We start from the raw sequence: 15,231 nt of genomic DNA on the forward strand, positions 1-15,231 counted from the left end.
AGGATGGCCTCGGGGCCCCTTCTGCAAAGTGCCCCTTAGGAAATGGGAGTGAGCAGCTCCGAGCCTTCATGGATGGGTGGTGGGTGGGGGGTAAGGGACCCTGATGGATGGGGACCCCGGGGGACCTGCTCATGGCAACTAAACCTCTCCAGTCCTTCCCCACGCTGAGCCCTCGGGAGCTGGTGCGGCTTGCCCTGCGGGGCCAGCTGGGCAGCAGACCGACGACCAAGGAGCGGAGGGGGCCTGGGCTCCCCCCCAGGGCCTCTCCACCCACCTCTTGTTTGTTTTGCACGACGGTGTCAGAGAGGCCGGACAGGAGCGGACTCCACAGAAGCTTCAGGCAAGGTCTCTGTGGGTGAACAGTGGACCGTCCGCCCTGCCCGCCACTGTTCCAGAAGCAGAAGCAGATGCCGGGAGGCCCCGTGGGGAGCTTACGGCCCTAGTGCTTAGATGCGCCCCTGGGGGGTCAGGCTGCCCAGGTTTAAATCTTGCTTTATTACCTCCCAGCTGTGTGACCTTGCCAAGTTGCCTGACCTCTCTGGGCTCCAACCTCCCGGCCGGTCCGTACCCTGGGGCAGTCCTGGTCCCCAACCCCCGCCCAGGGTGGAGTGAAGTACTGGGAGTCATGCTGCCTGACCCGGGCCCCTGCTCAGACAGCGCCGGGCACCAGCAGTCACGCATCATGGGCTGCCTCCTGAAAGCCCCCACGGCCGTTGTCCGACAAAGGCCAACGTGAGAGCCGGAAAGAAGGCAGAGCCTTTCCTGCCCCATCGGGACAAAGGCAGCAGAGTGGGTGTCTGGGCACCTGTGGGCACCTGTGGCTCCGGGGGAGGACAGGGACTGGGGTGCAGAGCCTCCTTGGTATGTGACCTTGGGCAAATTTTCAGCCTCTCTGGGCCTAGGTCCTCATCAGGCCAAGAGGGATGGGAAATCCCTTGGCAGGAGATGGTGTTGGGAGGGTGTGGGAGATCTGTGGGGTGCACAGCCTGGTCCCGGGCCCTGGACGGCGGCGTCCTTGGCATAACTCCACCTCCTGCAGCCTGTGGGCGGTCTGCCCTCCCTGGGTCTTTCCCACCCCTTTCTGCATTTCCTCTTTGGGCTCTGCCTTGGGAGCTGGTTTTGGGGTCACCCCAGAGAAGGAGCCTCACGGGGTGATGTTTGCTTCTCGGCTTTCCTCCACGTGGCACCAAACCTGGTTTATTCCCCAGCTCACTGGCACCTGCTGGGGCTGTTTCTAGAAACCAATCCCCTACCTCCTGAAAGAGGAGAGGTTTCTGGGCTCTGAGGAATCGTGATCATGGAAGGAGAGGGGGCCCGTGAGGTCGGGTGGGTCACCGGACCAGGGTCCCATTCAGGAGAGGACAGCAGTGTTTGTGCTGTAAGTGCCATGGGATTGTTTGAATAATCCACCTTGTTTTGGGGGGACGCCTGGGTGGCTCAGTGGTTGAGCATCTGCCTTCTGCTCAGGGCGTGATCCTGGGGTCCTGGGATTGAGTCCTGCATCAGGCTCCCCACAGGAAGCCTGCTTCTCCCTCTCCCTGTGTCTCTGCCTCTGTCTGTGTGTCTCTCATGAATAAAATAGTAGGAAAAAAAATCCACTTTGTTTCCTTTCTTCCTGGGGGGCCCTAGCCTGGTCCATCAGACAGCATGTCAGGGCTCCCTTCCAACGCCACATCCTCAGGGAAGCTGTCCTGGGTTGGCCGTCTCGGGCCTGGCGTCTGGGGTCTGGGGTCTCAGGTCCGCCTCTGGGCAGGGCCCTGGGTTCCCAGGGTGGGATGCATCCCAGCCTTTCCCTCCCTGACTCTGGAGTCTGACAGCTTGAGTCAAATCAGCAGCGTGCTGCTCCCAGCCACCCACGTACAATCCTGTTTCCCAAACACCACCTGGGGATTAAGATGGGGATTAAAACGGGATCTTGGAATAATGCCTGTAAGGGGCTATCGGCCTCAAGTGATCCTCCTCCCCAGGACCTTGCCACGGCCTCCACCGGCTGAGGGGTTCCCCACCTGAGCCCAGCGGGGTCCCGTCACCAGCTCCCACCGTCCTGCCTCTACTGCCCCGATACGCGGCTCCTCTCTTCACGACCCTCAAGTTCACTGCCGTCTGCCCGGCTCAGGGCATGACGTGCCAGGTAAATGCTGGCATTTACCAGGTGTGCTATGTAGGTAGGAAACAGTGGTGGAGCTCACAGAGCTCCAGCGCCTGCACCTCTTAAAAACAGGGGATATGCACAATGAACACCGGCACCCCCAGAAGTGGCATCAGTTTTTCTGAGGCTGTTTCGAGGGGCAGCCAGGGGTGCACGCGGTCCAGCTTGGTGGTCCTCACCGGCCTTCCCTGGGGCAGGCTGGGAGAGCAGGGGCTCAGGCCTCCCCACCTTGATCACAGCTGGTCTGGCCACGTCAGGGGTCACACTCACTGGCAGAGGGGAGCAGGACCGCAGCTCCCACTCACCGCCTCCCGAGTGGACGCTGAATGCCTGGCCTCCCAGCTTCCAGGCTGCGTTGGGACCGAAATGCCTCTGCCCAGACTCCAGTGACCCAAGCACAAATGCCACCTCCCCAGGAAGCCAGCTGGAATCCCTCCTCTAAGGAGCACACTGCGTTCCTACCTCTGCCGTTCCAAGCAGCGCTGGGGTGTCTCCCTCCCAGACAAGGTTATTAGGATCAAGATCAGAGACCTCTCTGAACTTTCTAGGGTCCCCCGTGTGGACATGCTGCAGGTTCTGGGGCTGCCCAATGTCCTCGTCACAGACCCCACAGGCCACGAGGTGGGTCGCTTCCAGGGTCCAACTCTCTGCCCATTTGCCTGGTGTCTGTGGTCACCCCCTGTGTCCCTGCCCCGGCTCAACATTCTGGAATGAACGCAGGGTCAGTGCCTCTTTCATCATTTTTTAATTTTATTTTTTAAATGATTTTATTTATTATTTACTCATGAGAGACATAGAGAGAGAGGCAGAGACACAGGCAGAGGGAGAAGCAGGCTCCATGCAGGGAGCCCGACGTGGGACTCGATCCCAGGACCCCTGGATCATGACCTGAGCCGAAGGCAGACGCTCAACAACTGAGCCACCCAGGTGTCGGCATTTTTTTAAATGCCAAAAGGGGGGAGTGGTAGCACTTGCTTCTCACTGATCTGCATTTCTTCCTTCCACAAATATTTAATGAGGGCCTACTGTGTGCCAGGCACTGTTCTAGGCAGTATGCACAAAGAGAATGGGCCAACCCAGGGCTTACAGAGCTGACTTAGGTCTCCGTGGAGTTAGGGAGACAAACACCGAACAAATAAATCTGCACGTCAGCAACACATGTGAAAGAGAAAAATAATGCTTGGGGCAGGGGGCTAGAACTTTACATAGTGTGGTTAAGGAAGGCCCTATAAAGAAGGTAACAGCAGGAAAGACCCAGAGGAAGTGAGGGAGTGAGCCATGAAGGTATTAGGAGGAAGAGCATTCCAGGCAGAGGGAACCGTAAGTGCAAAGGCCCTGGGGTAGCAACGTGGCTGGTGTGTTGGAGGAACAGCAAGACGACCAGCTGAACTACAATGAAGTGAGTAAGGGGAGGAGGTTGGGCTGAAGGTGTGGGCTGGTCACTAAAGGCCTCCCGGGGCACTGTGAGGTCATGAGTGGTCCTGAAGCTTCAAAGTCCTCTCACAAAATCCTGGAGTGCAGACCAGCAGTAGGTCCCCCCACTCTGTTGTTTGCTCAGGGCCCCACAGAGTCGGCCCCCAAGGCCACCCTGGGAGCCCAGGCCTCTGCAGCCCCGCCAAGTGTCACCTGTCTTGCACAATTTCCGGGAGCCAAATCTGACAGAGCCATCTGTCTCGAACAGACCCCAGTGCTTGCCTCCAGCTGGTCCCTCGCACAAGCCAGAGTTCTCAGTGACACCGCAGAACACTCATCTGCTGTCCCCGTCCCCCGAGACGCAAGGGGAGACCAGGGGCACTGAGAGCCGAGGGCACCGCATCCCTCTGCAGTGGAGTGACCCCCACCCCGCAAGCCCGCAGCCCCTGGCCGTCCCAGGTGGAAGCACGTTTTGCAACAGCTTCTCTTCAAGGGGCTCTGCTTCCTGCAGCGCCCCAGACCCTGCGAGACCCCCAAGTCCCAGACCACGGGACAGGGAAGATACACACGTGTGGTTCTTTTTTTTTTTCTTTTTTAAACTCCCAACACAGGGAATAGAACATCCCACTTTGGCTGATCATACAAACTCGCCTGACTCGAAACTTCCCAAGTGATACCAGAACAGATGTTCAAATAGCCCCTCAATCTTTCATCTCTCCAAACACACACACACACACACACACACACACTCTGATCTGAAGCTGTAGGGCACTTGGATTAATAGATGTGTAAACCACAACGCCAAATAATTTTTGGCAAGCCCGAGAAGTCCTCATGATGATTATTATAGCTCAGACGTGCCTGCTCTTAATTTATGATAACAGGACCCAGGCTTCTGGGCCAGGCGCTCCACAATGATCTATTGTCCAGACAGGAGGCTCCCACGGCTGAGACTGCCAATGGGAAGCCCACCTTGTGCACGGGCGCCCCAGCACCCCATGGCCCCGGCTCAGCGGGGTGGGACAACAGCAGCAATTTTGGGGGAGACGACATACCGGCCGGTAATGTGGACGCAGACGCCCCCGTTTTACTTTCCAGAGCTGTGTTGTCACACTCTTCCCTCAAATAAATGTTCCCATTTCGAATGAGTCACTTGGCAAGAAGGCCAGGAGCTCATGCCAACACGCAGGCTGACCCTCCCGAACCCTTCCTTGGAAAATATCAAGTGGCTATTGTGCTCCCCCGCTAACGAGCTCGGGGTGGGGGTTTGCGGGGAGCCCTCGGCCTGGCCGGTTTCTCAGGGCAGGGTCTGCTCAGCTCCTCTTGGCCGAGTGAGGTGCACACGTGCGCCCAGGGCTGTGGACTCAGCAGCTCGGGACAAGGCGGCGTCGTGGGCTTGGTCAGGACACTCAGCTTTTCTGCACCAGCTGTCCAGAGAGCCACCCAGTCTCCCAGATAAGCCTCCTCACCCCAACAGCCCTGGGCTTCCCGGTTGGCTTCCTCCAGTCTGCCTGGGGTCATGCCCAGCCGTGCTGCTGTCCTGCGTGCTTCCTCGTGATGTTGGAACTGGATCAAAACCACACGCTCCCCGAGGTGGGAAGAAGCGTTAGAGGCCTCTAGAGGTGGAGGCACCAACGGGTCTTATGAGGGTGCAGGTTCTGTTCCAGGGTGGGGGCCACGCCTGAGACTCTGCATTTCTCACAAGCTCTGGGGAGGCCGGGTGCTGCCGGAAGTGAAAGGGGGGCCCCCTAAAAACCCCCTCCCAGTGCAGCTCTGTGACTTCCAGAAGCACCTACTTTCCTTAGTTTAACCAAACAGCCATGTGGGGCCACTGTGCCCTTCGGTGTGGGATACCAGGAGGCCCACCATGTCATTTGTCATACCTTCCTGATGGTGACACTGATCACTTGGTGTAGGTGACATCCATCCGGTCTAAAGTGACCACTTTGTCCCCTAAATCAGGGAGGGTCTTGTGGAGAGACACACTGCGATGATGCGAATACCCTGTTTCCATCATCCTGCCCCCACCCCATGATTTTGGCATCACTGAAGATTCCTGTCTGAAACGGGGTGACCACACTGGTTGCGCATGAGAATTCTGTTTCTAATGTTCTGTGTTCACTCTTTTTTTTTTTTAAGATTTTATTTATTTTATTTATTTATTCATGAGAGACACAGAGAAAGAGAGGCAGAGACACAGGCAGAGGGAGAAGCAGGCTCCCTGAGGGGACCCCAATGCGAGACTCAATCCCAGGACCCTGGGATCACAACCTGAGCCAAAGGCAGACGGTCAACCACTGAGCGACCCAGGTGCCCCTTACTGATGTTTTCATTCAGGTGCTGGTCTGTTCCTATAGATCTGATGTGAAAGGAGAGCCCGGGTCCCATGGAGCGGAGCCCCCAGCCGTGCCCGTCACACCTGCTGGCCGAGGTCAGAGCACAGCAGCGGGGAGGGCAGCCTCTGCGGCGGTGACTGCGTGCGGCAGCCCTCAGCCGGCATCGACCAGCCTTCCCTGCTGGATCCCGTGGGCCCCCATTTCCCCAACCACCCCCCCGCCAGAAGGACCCCAGCAGGCTGCCGACCGCGATGCTCCCAGCGGCAGTTAATACCCGGTCAGCGGACCCTCGCCTCCCCTTCGCTGGCGCGGAACACGACATCTGCACCTACTTCCCGAGAATCGTCAACCCAGCAAATCCCTTAATTGGTGGACATGAAAAACCAGGGCTGTGCGCTGCAAGGACTGTGCCCCCAGGTCGAGGAAGGTGGTGCTGCCCGGGGCTCGGGCGGCCGGGCAGGAGCAGGGGGGAGGGCACCGGGCAGGCCTCCCCGCCACCTTGCCGGCTCTCGCAGAGTGGATGTGACCCACAGCGCTGGCCCGGCTCCCGCCCACTCTGCCCTCTCCCGCCTCCTCTCTGTGTGATGGGCCTCTGCTGTCATGTTCTTTGTCCCTGCGCCGCACGCTGTGATTACATGCCCGGAGTCCGCCTGCAGCTACAGCTAAAGCGCTGCCCGCCGGCCAGGCTCTCCGGGCTCCCAGCGTCCTGACCCGCAGGGCCTTCTGCCCCGGAGCATCTCTGAAGCAGAGCCGCGTGCCTCTGAGGGCGGCAGGCAGCTGTCTGCGGAGGAAGGCCGCGGCCGAGGGCGGCCACCGAACTGCCGGGAGGGGTGTGGAGACTGCATCCTGCCCCCGCCCCCCACCCATCTTACTCATGCAGGAAACAGAGCCCAGAGGGGCAGAGATGGGCCCCAGGGCATGGAGGAGGGGCACAGACCACAGACTCTGGAGCCACAGGGCCTGCGTTTGAATCCCAGCTCCTTTTCCTAGCTGTGTGGCTTCAGGCAGGTGACAACCTCTCTGGTCATCCATTTCCCATTCACTCCCTAGGGGCTGTCGAAGTGTAATTCAGCTAGTCCGCTGAGGAGATTCCGGACCCAGGACCCAGCTGCAAATGTCCTTTCCACCCCTGTGGGGCTGCTCTGGCTTTGGTCCACAGGCCTGATGAGGCTGCACCTGCAAGGCAAGTCTGCCGGCTGGGGATCTGCAGCTTGGCCCTTGGGAGGGCACCCCAGGACTCAGCACCAGCCCGCTCACTGGGGCCCTCGGCAGCCCCTCTGCCCCAGTGAGAGCATGTGTTGGGGCCGCCGGGCCCCAGGACGAGAGTGCGCTCATCTTCAGCAGCAGCCCCGGAAGTCAAAGGGAGAGACCCGGCTGGGTTCATAGAGAACCTGTGCATAAGGGGCTGGCACCCACTTATCTCTGGCCTCTCAGGGCCCCCCCAGCAGGGTTTCCAGCTTCTATCAACTCAGTACTTGAGGGGGCGCTGGAGGCCTAGTGAGACAAGGGCGCGGGCCTGCACAGCCAGTGACAAAGTGATAGCTCATGGCACCTAAGACTAGGTCACCGGAGGTGTTACCTTTCCACGTGCTCTCCTGAGCTGCTGGCCGTGTTGCAAGATCACCCCCACAGCTCCATGGAGGGACCCACCATGTAGACAGGACCCCACCTGCCCACCATGTGAGGGCACCACTTCAGGAGCTAATCCTTCCTGGGCCAGCCTGTAGACGATGCCAGGCCCAGCCAACTTCCTGAGAACCCTGAGTCAGAACCCTGCAGAGCCACTTTCAAAGTCCTGGCCCATGGAAACCATGAGATAGTCAATGTGGTTTTAAGCCACTAAGCTTGGGGTGGCGGGGGTATGGGGATGGTGGTGAGTTGATTGGCATTACGTATTAATACAGCCTTGAGTTATAATTAATCAGCAAACTAGACCCTCTACAGTAAGTGATTAAGGTGAATGTGGGCTTACAAGACTCTGGTACAGGATCAGAAAAAGAGAGGAAACAATTCGAGATAAAAATTCTCCTACGGAAACAAGAGCCTTGGGGTCCCGCCTCTGCCCACTGCCAGCAGTGTGCACTGTGCAAAGCCCTGCTCCTCTGGGGGCTCAGTGTCCTCATCATCAAATCAACCGGCTACCCAGATGCTTCGATGGTCCTTTCTGACTCAGACACTCAATAGCCTTGGATTTGCAGCCCTAACCCAGTTCTGTAGACCCCCAAAAGACATGAGGACTCTGGAGCAGGCTTTTGGCAAAAGCAACTTCCGCAAACCCAGAGCGAGAAAGCAGAAGGCAGGTAGGTTACCCAGTCCACGTAAAGCAACAGTGAAAACCAACATGGCCAAGAGCCCCGATGTTTGTGTCGCCCCAGAGGCTCCGAAGGCAGCGAGCGCTCTGCAGGTGGGGTGGCTGCCCCCAAGGACCCCGTGATGCCTGGCTAAATAATCCCCCAGATGTCATCCTAGTTGTGTCCCACTCAGGCAAGGTGAGTCCATCCAGGGCTGCCCCTAGACCTCTCAGAAGCAAAAGAGGCGAAGAGGCTGGGCATGCCGGTGTCATGCACCCCGTTCTCCATCCTCCTGTCCCAGAGCGGGGCGCGTACAATTCACTAGAAAGGCAGTTGAGCCCCCGGGAAGTAAGCTGCCTCCCGACAGCCATGCCCACAGAAACCCCACCATAGGTCGGACAGGGTTTGAGCTTCAACTCTCTTCTGTGATTTTCTTTTTTTGAGAGTGTGGTTTTTAAAACAAGACAACAAAAATGGACTCTTTGAAACTGGGTGGAGGCTCGCAGCTCAGACTAATTAAGAGGCAGGTTAGATGAAGCCCCGACGCAGAGTAACTTCTCCATTGGGCATTTAATCCACTCGCTCAACCCTGTAGGCCTCGGTTTAACCACCTACGGAGGGGATATGAGTAATAATTATCTCCTCTGGAGAGGTGCTGGGAGGGTTAATTAACTGAACTGCTTTGAGTTGCTCTGCGGCCCAGCTTGGGGGGCGTGAACATCACCACCGGGCTGCTCCGGGAAGAAGCCACCGCATGCCTGCTGTCAAGAATTCACGACCTCGGATATGTCACCTGGCTTCTCTCGGCCTCGGACGTCCCCCCGTCCGCCCCATGAGGTTCGGAACTGCTGGCCTGTTAAGATACCTTGCAGCTCTAAAGCTTAATGGTGCTGAAGGAGAGGCTGGTGGCACCGTGCGTTTATTTGCTTCTTCACCTTTCTGCGTCTTTACTGAAATAACTTCAGAGCAGAGAGAGCCATTCTTCCCACCAGTGGAAGGGCACAGCAAAGGCACCTGGCCCAGCTCTTCCACCTGCTTCAGGACCTTCTCAGGTGAGCCCTCACCTGGCCCTGCTGTTGCAGCAGGCTCAGGTGGGATGAGCTGGACAGGCAACCCCAGGACTGCATGAGCTGGCCCTGGCCCTGGGGAGTTGACCTTGGCCGCACCAGCGTGGCCCACGAGACCTCCTTGTCCCCGGCTCCCTCTATTTCTCCTGCACTGGTTTTCTGAGAAGCTAAAAAGAGTCACACAGGACAAGGTCCTTGGAGGGCTCTGAAAAGGGAATGAGGAACCGATGGTAATGCCTTCTAAATTAAAGATAACAGTTTGCTGGAACAATGTGGGGAAAATTGCCACTCCATGACCTTGGCCTGGAAGGTGTGACTCCTCATGGGTGGAGTCGGAGAGCTTTGGTAGGCAGGGGTCTTGGGCAGAGAGGTCTCATTCCGGCCCAAGTGAGTGACTTGCTCAAGGTCACGGGGCAGGCTGGAGCTGGGTGCATGCACCCCAAAGCCACGGACCTCGCGCTCCACCTGCAGGGAAGCCCAGCCTTCGAGGGCTGGTTCCATCGGCTCTGAAATAACAGGGGCTTCAGGACAAGTGCCGCAGACCTAACTCTGGGGAAACTGCCAACGGATGTGCTGACTTCCGCAAACCTTGGAGGGAAGCGTGCCTTCCGGGGCCCAGGCAGGCTCCACGCCCGCCGCCCCCCCCCCCCCCCCCCCGCCCCAGCTCTGCAGGTGCAAAAATCCAATGACTCCCAGAGTCACACACCTGAACTTAACACATGCCATCCCCCTGGCTAATGAATCCGCCCGATGAAAGCCCAGTTCGCTCTGACGTGGTGTTCAGGAAAGGGGCTTTTTCTGGAAATTTCGATCCTAATGTGGACAGGGGCAGGGAACAGAGTCTCATGGATGTGAATGAACAGAACAGAAGTTGGGGCTCAGAAAACAGCCTCCTCCAATCTCAGCACAGCTTTTGGCAGCCTCACTGGCGGTTACGTATGGGGCTTGTTTGCTCCCCAACAAGCCCAGAAGTGGCAGGGACAGTGCCACCCGTTACAGATGAGCGGGTGAGGCTCTGGGCTGTGCGGTTGCGTGCAGGGGTCTGGCAGAAGGAATTCGTTCCTGAGAACAGGGAAGCATGGGTCCCCTCCGCAGGGGCGCAGACTCCAAACCTCCTCCTTCCTTCCCCATGATTTTCTCACCCTTTTCTTCACAGTGCTTGACATGGAAGCCGGAGGAATGAGCCAGGCCTTGAAAACCTCTCGTGTGACAACATATAATGCATCATCTGCCACTTAAGGTAAGGTAAAAACATCCCCAAGACATTTGAAGTAAAAATATCATAACAAAAATCTTCATAAATTCATTCTGATAGGAGAAGCATAAATCAGTCCAAGATTAATTAATTTTTAAAAATCTGCATTTTTAAGTGCAATGTCACTTTTCTCTAAAAAGGTGAATAGACAGACGCCTGGGTGGCTCAGCAGTTGAGCGTCTGCCTTCAGCTCAGGGTGTGATCCCGGGGTCCTGGGATCGAGTCCCACATTGGACTCCTTGCACGGGGCCTGCTTCTCCCTCTGCCTGTGTCTCTGCCTCTCTCTCTGTGTCTGTCATTAACAAATAAATAAAATCTTTAAATAAATAAGTGAACGGAGAACACAGAAAGAAAAACCAAAAGCACTGTTCAGTAGGAGGTTGCGGGGCATCCTGCCTCAAGACGCAGATGAAGACCACCGTTGCTCCTGGCTTCTTGGGTCCTTCTTGGCTCTCCGGCAAGGAGACTGGGTCTCAGACCAAGACCTGCAGAGCCCGGGGTGGTGGGGGCTCCCCCACTGCCCATGGAGGGTAAGCTCAGGAGGGGCCCTCACCTGCTTGGAACCCAATCCTGCACGTTTGGCCCAGAGACCTGGACATCTCTCTCCTCAGTTTTGCCATCTGTAAGATGGGGCTTATGAGAAAGACCTTTCTTACGGGCCAGTTGTGAGGCTTAAACAGGATGATATTAGAAAGAGCGCGGCCAATATCATGCCTCCACTGAACTGAGCTAGGAAAGCCTCCGAAGCTACCTGTTTGACTGCCCGCATCCCCTCTGCATGCAGGGATGGCACCCGGGACCCAGTGGCCCCTCTCCATACTGAGCCTGGCACCAGGGGACCTGCTGGCCCCGAGGCAGGAAGAAGCCCAGAGGTGGAGGCCCAGAGAAAGCCACTGGCCACCCCCAACCCATGGCCCAGCAGTCAGAGGTCCTGGGGTCCCCTGGGGTCTCCCTCAGGTGCACACGCCACCCCTGCCCTGCATCCTCCACCTCCTTCCTGGCCAGCTGCCTCTGAAGAGTCCTCACTGCCAGCCTCCAGAGGTCCCCTGCATGGCCTGCCCCGCAAGTGCTTAGTGGCCTACAGGCTGACTTCACTAGTACCTCTGCCCTCAGCAGCATGCAGGGGTGTGGGGCATGGTGCAGGGGTGTCAGGCAGGCTGGGTCATAGCAGACGCTCAGAAAACTGTCAGCTGAATGAATGACTCCACCCCAGCCTCGCTCCAAATCAGATTTCCGCCCACCACAGGATAGCTCTGAATCTCCAGAGCCACCTTCCTTTATGTCCTCCTGCCTCAGTTTCTTCTACTGAAGACTAAGTGAGATGTGTGTTGGGCGTTCAAACAGTGCAGACAGCAAGTGCGCAGCAAAGGTCAGCAGCCATCAGAAGGGTCTTCCAGCTGCCTTACAAGGTGAGACAACTGGCTTGGTTTAGTCCTTCGTGCTGTGTGACCTTGGGCAAGTTGCTCAACCTCTCTGGGCTTCTGTTTCCTCATCTGAAAAGTGGGGATTGGAACCCTGCCAATGCAGTCTAATAGGACTACTTTCTCTCGGGCCCTGGTTGCCTACTGGGTGCTGTGCTAGCAGATGGCTCAATTAACTACCAGCTCCCACCCTCTGAGGCAGGAAAATATGCCCATTATGGGGAGGGGGACCCTGAGGATCAGGGACTTAGGAAGTGCCCTCTCTGGCTTTGCCCACAGCCATGCAGGAGCCGAGGGACAGCCTGCCTGAGGCCTTGCACCCGAAAGTGCAGAAATAAACGGGGACCAGGGGCAGCATGCAGGCTGGGTTACTCAGCCATCTGCCTAGGTCCCAGGACGCCCCTTCCCTGCCCAGGCCAAGGACGCCATCTGCTGGGGACACAGGGCTCGGCACCCCAGTGTGACCTTTGCTCAGCTGCCACCTGGGGCTGGGGGCTGGGGCCTGGGGTGTGGGGCCTGGGCGGGGGCGTGCCCTTAATGTACCCACACTGGGCCTCTGGGGCCCCCGTGCCCTGAGTGGCTCGGCACCCCAGGACAGCCCCCAGGATTCATCCTTGGCCCCCAGGCTCCGGGGGTGGAATGCCAGGTGCTGGATCGAGAATCTTCTCTCCTTTCACTGGGGTGGTTCAAGCTCAGTGGATGCTTACTATGAGCTGCTGAGGCAGCCCCAGACTCACCAAGGCCCTTCTCTAAGATGCTCCTTGCCAGTGCTGGGGGGCATGTGCCCCTCAGCACCCCAAGGTCACGCTCCCCCCTGCCTCCAGGCCTTCGCCCTCTCAAGGCCCTGGGTTTCCTTCTCCCGCCCTTTTGCGGGCCTGCCTTCCACAAGCCTCCTCATGTCTGGCCCTCGTTCGGTGCTGAGGAGCCAGGCTGTCGGGGCTCCGGCTGGTTGTCCTGGCACAGAACTGTCCCTCCTCCTCCCCATTCCTGAGGCTGTGCACTCTGGAATCTTCCTCTGCCTGCAGGCGGAGCCAGAGCAGGCCCAGGTCAGCGTCTGCGGCTGGCTGACATTTCCATGCCACGCTCTGTGGCCAGGCCGGGCAGAACCATGTGTGGCCTCTCGTTCCTGACAGCCTCCCAACGCGAGACATGGGCTGCCAACAAGCTATAATTAGGGACACTTTGATCCTCAGAGCTGCTGATGGAGAAACTGTGGGAAATGCCTCATCGCTCCCACCAACAACAGAAGGTACAGAGCCAGGGGCCTGGGAGACCTTCAGGGTCAAGGGCTTAGCTGCTGTACCGAGCAGGTGGCAGGTGACGTGCTCCTGGGGGCAGGTGCCAGTCACCAGACAAGCCCAGACCAGCGCTCTGGGTTTAGTTTCTTCCACTGGCAAGAGGGGGCATGGGCACCTGGGACCTGTCAGTGCGGCTGAGACCCAGCCACCTACTGACCCCGTGAGCAGAGGACGGGGACGTGGTCAATGACCCCGGTGTACTTCTGAAACCCTGTAGGAAGCAAAGTGCACGGCACCAAGCCCAAACCTACGGAGCCAAGCCTCCAGAGTGCCACCACGGCCAGCACTGCCAGGCGTCGCTGAACACCCCACTGTACCTACATGCAAGATAAATTTGAACATCTTAAAAGTGGATTAAACAACTCAGGAGCATTTATTCCATCCACTGGGTTGTGATTTGTCACTCCAAACAGAAACCCCGTCCCCACCAGCACTCACTCCCTGTCCCCTCGCCCCCAGCCAGCAACCACTAACCTGCCTTCCATTTCCAGGGATTTGCCTATTCTGGATATTTCTATACATGGGCTCACCACATGTGGCCTTTTGGGACTGGCTTCCATCACTCAGCGTGATGTTTTTGGGGTCCACCCACACTGTAGCCTGTGTCAGTGTTCTACTTAAAAAAAAAGATTTTATTTATTTATTCATGAGAAACACACCAAGAGAGAGAGGGACCTAGGAAGAGGGTACTTTTCTTTTTTAATGGCTAAGTAATAATCCACAGTATGGCAGGACTGCATTTTGTCTGACATTTGTTGAAGGACATGTGGGCTGACTCTACCTCTTGGCTATTGTGATTCATGCTGCTGTGAACATGTGTGCACCGGTTCCTTGAAAAAGCTTCAAAGTCAGGCTTGTTGAGGTTAGTTACATACAGAAATAGTCACCTTTCTCACCTCACTTAGCTGTGATGTCCCCTTCCCTCTCACCCCCTCTGTACAGCTGGTGACAATCACCCTAGGTGAGAGATGAGGGCACAGGGGGGTGGTCACCCCAGGCTGGAAGTGAGGACACTGGGGCCCAGAGAGGCTGAGTGGTTGCCCGTGCTCCCCCGGCTCTGAGGCCTGTGTGGCTCTGAAGCTGGCACTGCTCGCCTCCAGGCTGTCATGTGCCAACCCCCCAGCCAGGCCTGGCTTCCCTCCTGGCCTAAGCAGGAGCCGGGTCGCCTGAGCACAGACGGTGCCGTGAGGTTCTCTCTGCTTTTCCTCGAGGCCCTGAGACCCAGCGCCCGAGGGCTCCCAGGAGCCCCAGCCGCGCTCAGAAGCCACGCTCAGCTTCTCAAGGAAGGTGCCAGGTGCCCAGGGGGTCACGGGGTCGGGGCAGGGAGGTGGTGGCGGGCACCGACCTGGCAGGTGCCTAGAGGGTGTACTGAATACCATGTGCAGCCAGCGGCGGCACGGAGAAAGATCTCACCAAAAATGGACAATTTTCTAGGAAAGTAAAAACTGCCAACATTCATCCGAGAAGAAGCAGAGACACGAACAGACCTCAAACCCAGGAAGAAACAGAAAAAGTTGTCAAAGGATTAACTCCAAGGATGGTGAAGGCCAGATGTGGCTCCTTCCCCTTGGAGGAAGGGATGGCCCCCATCCCTGCTGGAAGCCGCTCTAAGGCACGGCAGGTGGGGGCCGGCATGCCCTGGAGGAGCTGCAAAGTGGGCAGAGCGAGCCCTCCACACCCAGTGCCCAGCCCTGTAAGAGAGGGGAGCCCGGGGCTCATCTGTCCCTCAGGAACAGCCAGCCGCCTACAGACCTCCTCAAGCGACCACCATCAAAGGGAAGGGGTGCGCGGGTGGGAGTTCAGAAGAAAAGAGTCATTACAAGAAGGCATCCTGCAGACGCTGGCCTGGCCACAAGGCCCCACAGGTACTCCCGAGGTCCCCCCACCCCAGCCCTGGGGACCTCTGCCTGCTTCCCTAGACTGAGGCAAATCTTAACCACAATGTGACCCAGAAACTGCTCCCCGACCCCCCAGGCCCTTTCCCCCTCCCTCCAGGCAATG

General features: G+C 57.8%; 1 protein-coding gene and 1 long non-coding RNA gene across 6 annotated transcripts in view; one reads left to right on the forward strand and one right to left on the reverse strand.

Annotated features, from left to right (window-relative positions):
- GSE1 (Gse1 coiled-coil protein) overlaps positions 1-15,231 on the reverse strand; it is a 413,704-nt gene that overhangs the window by 316,045 nt on the left and 82,428 nt on the right. The gene's annotated exons all lie outside the window — the stretch shown is intronic.
- Positions 12,968-13,602, forward strand: LOC119871928. Its single transcript, XR_005359988.1, has 2 exons — positions 12,968-13,181; positions 13,448-13,602. It is a non-coding gene; the product is annotated as an uncharacterized LOC119871928 (long non-coding RNA).

The sequence above is a fragment of the Canis lupus genome, chromosome 5 (assembly GCF_011100685.1).
Source record: "Canis lupus familiaris isolate Mischka breed German Shepherd chromosome 5, alternate assembly UU_Cfam_GSD_1.0, whole genome shotgun sequence".
NCBI classification, from domain to species: Eukaryota; Metazoa; Chordata; class Mammalia; order Carnivora; family Canidae; genus Canis; species Canis lupus.